We start from the raw sequence: 2,737 nt of genomic DNA on the forward strand, positions 1-2,737 counted from the left end.
TCCCAGCTCTTCCACATCAGGATGACTGTCAGGTGTGCTGGGAGGCAGATCCCAAGACACTTTGTACTTGGAACTCATGTAAGCGGCTGCTCCATCTCTGGTCCAGGAAAAAAAGAAATCAGGTTTTGGCTCCGTGCCGCAAGCCTCACCTCAAAAGCAGGCCAGCCAGAACTCTGGCCAGTGGGACAAATGTGTTGAGCAAACCAGGTCAATTGGACAGTGGGTCAGCTTCAGGGAAGGACGCGGGCATCTCTTGGATCACGTTCCTATGCCTTGCCCTGCTGCATTTCTGTGAAGGCACAGAGGAAGGTCTCACTGCTTCAGAACTTTCACGGAACTTTGTCTTTGGGCTCTGTCAGAGCATGACGAGTGTCAGCAATGACCTTGTTGTCCTCTCCTCTGCCTTCAGGAGACTTCCTCTACTTCACAACACTCCATCCTTGCTGAAACATCTTGGAAACATGGGCCATGTCTCCCCCACGTGTCCTGTCTTGATCTTCTTCCTGACCTTACTCCATAGTCTCCTGCGTGTCTGTGATGAACCACAGGGAGAAACGTCTCGCAGAATTAGCTCCAATCTCAGCACTGAATGCCCTTGTGCGGTGACCTCTCAAGTCCTCTGTGGCTGACTGTCACCGTGACTGGTGGCCATGCTCACCACAAAGTGGATGAGACTCCAAAGGACGTTTGTATGATGGAATCACACAATCCCGCACAGGGAGCCTAAGACCTCTGTCGTAATTGGCCTTAGGAGCCTGGGACACAGATACATCAGTTCAATGTCGGGTGGTATGAGGCAGGAACAAAAGCTGTCAGATGAAAGAAGCAAGCTCTTAACCACCAACAAGGCCTCTGAAGGAAGCAGCTATGAGGTGTTCTGATGCTTCATGAGCAAGGAATGTTTCTGTTCCCATGGGGCTCTGGGATGCAGCATAAAAGACCGTGCTGCTGCAGGCTCTGCATCCACTTCTCTTCTCTCTCCCTTTCCTTGAGGAACGAGGTAAGCCTGCGTTCACTCCAGCTCTCCCTGAGGGCCCCATTGCTTTCATGCTGGCGACTCAGTTTGGAACTTGGGCTGCCTCAGATTGGCACTGCAATACAGATGTTTCGGGCCTGTGACCTCTCTCCCTTTGGAAGGGGTGGATTTGGAGAGCTGGGGACTGTGGGGACCTCTCAAGCAGAGGGAGATTGATGGGGGTCAGCTGCAGGGATGTCTCTCTGCAAGAATTAGCACCTGAAAACAGACGGACTCTTACCAAACAGCCCTGTGCATCCTGTCCAATCTTCAATGCGGCGATTTCTGCTGTGGAGATGACAAAGGCTGATCTTGGGGTCTGTGTTCCCTCCCTGCTACTCTGTGTTTCAGCTTTGCCTCCCTCGACGAGAGATGTCTTGCTTCAGACCCTGTGTCCCATCCCCCTGCGGTGCCTCTGGCCCAACCCCACTTGCAAGCAGCTGCAGTGAGCCGTGTGTCGCCCGGTGCGCTGACTCGACGGTTGCCATCCAGGCCTCCCCGGTCGTGGTGACCCTGCCGGGCCCCATCCTCACCTCTTTCCCTCAGAACACCGCCGTGGGATCCTCTCTGTCAGCTGCTGTTGGCAGCTCCCTCAGCACTGGGGGGGTTCCCATCTCTTCTGGGGGCTCCCTTGGTCTGGGGGGGTCAGGGCTGTGTCTGCCTTCCCCACTCTGCCGCTTCAACTGCTGAAGCGCGTGGATCATCCCATTTGGGGCAGACATCCCTGAGATGGACGGGCCATTCTCTCTGCCTCCCTGAACCCTGCAAACGTTCTTCTTGGTCTCTGTACTGTGCCACTGCCTTTCTACCTTCCCATTAAAGGCCTTGTGCAGCATAGCTGGAAACTCGTGGTGGTCTGTTCTCTTCCTGCCTCCATTAGCTCCTCACGCCTCAAGGAAAGCATTGCAAGGAAAGCTTACCTGTTTCTGCTGGAAAGAGAGGAGGGAGAACCTGCCTTCCCTCAGGGCAGCGAGTATGTCCCCAGGCAAGAGACGGACAAGATGTCCTGCAGAGACCCCGCCAAGCTCAACCGCTCTGTGATTCTGTCGTGAATGATGAAAGGGGAGGCTGCGAGAGCAGGGACTGCTTAGCCTGCAGAAGAGAAGGCTCAGCGGGCATCTTATCCATGTGTCTAAATACCTGGGGAGGGTAGGCTGGGCAGGCGGGATAAAGGAGAGAGAGGCAGCCTCTTCTCAGTGGTGTCCCCTCGTGGCGGCAAAACGCAGCGCACACCTGATTAAACCCACTAAATGCCACACACAGTAACTCTCTACTGCTGCAGGGAGGGTGGTCAAAGATGGTAATCAGGTGCTCATGGGTGTTGTGGAGTGCCCGTCTTTGGAGATAACCAACATGCCACTGATCTGCAAAGCCTCCTCTACTCCAGCGGGTGCCAGGGCTCAGTAAGCAAGAGGCACGGGCGGGGCGGTGTGGGGAGCGTGGAGCACAGGGCAGGAGGGTAACACAGAGGAGGAGGAGAGGCAAGCAGGAAGACTGAAGCGAAAGAATGCAACAGAGCTCCTAGGAAGGCACTGTTCTCCTGAGATGAAAGCACGGTGAGGAAAGGAGTCTGGGTGCCAAAAGCTGCAGAGGTCCCACTGAGATTTGAACTCAGATCGCTGGATTCAGAGTCCAGAGTGCTCACCATTACACCATGGGACCCTCTGGACACCTGCTGTGTCCCTGCTGTGAGCAAGTGATGGAGCATAGCACGAGGTTCAA

At 55.0% G+C, this 2,737-nt stretch overlaps 1 long non-coding RNA gene across 1 annotated transcript; it reads left to right on the plus strand.

The window, feature by feature from the left end:
* The first annotated feature begins 258 nt into the window (after window positions 1–258).
* LOC308201096 lies at window positions 259–1,852 on the plus strand. The gene is made up of 2 exons (XR_013956050.1): window positions 259–1,000; window positions 1,367–1,852. It is a non-coding gene; the product is annotated as an uncharacterized lncRNA (long non-coding RNA).
* Window positions 1,853–2,737: the final 885 nt, after the last annotated feature.

Source organism: Anser brachyrhynchus (genome assembly GCF_964034855.1).
Source record: "Anser brachyrhynchus genome assembly, chromosome: 11".
Taxonomy (NCBI): Eukaryota; Metazoa; Chordata; class Aves; order Anseriformes; family Anatidae; genus Anser; species Anser brachyrhynchus.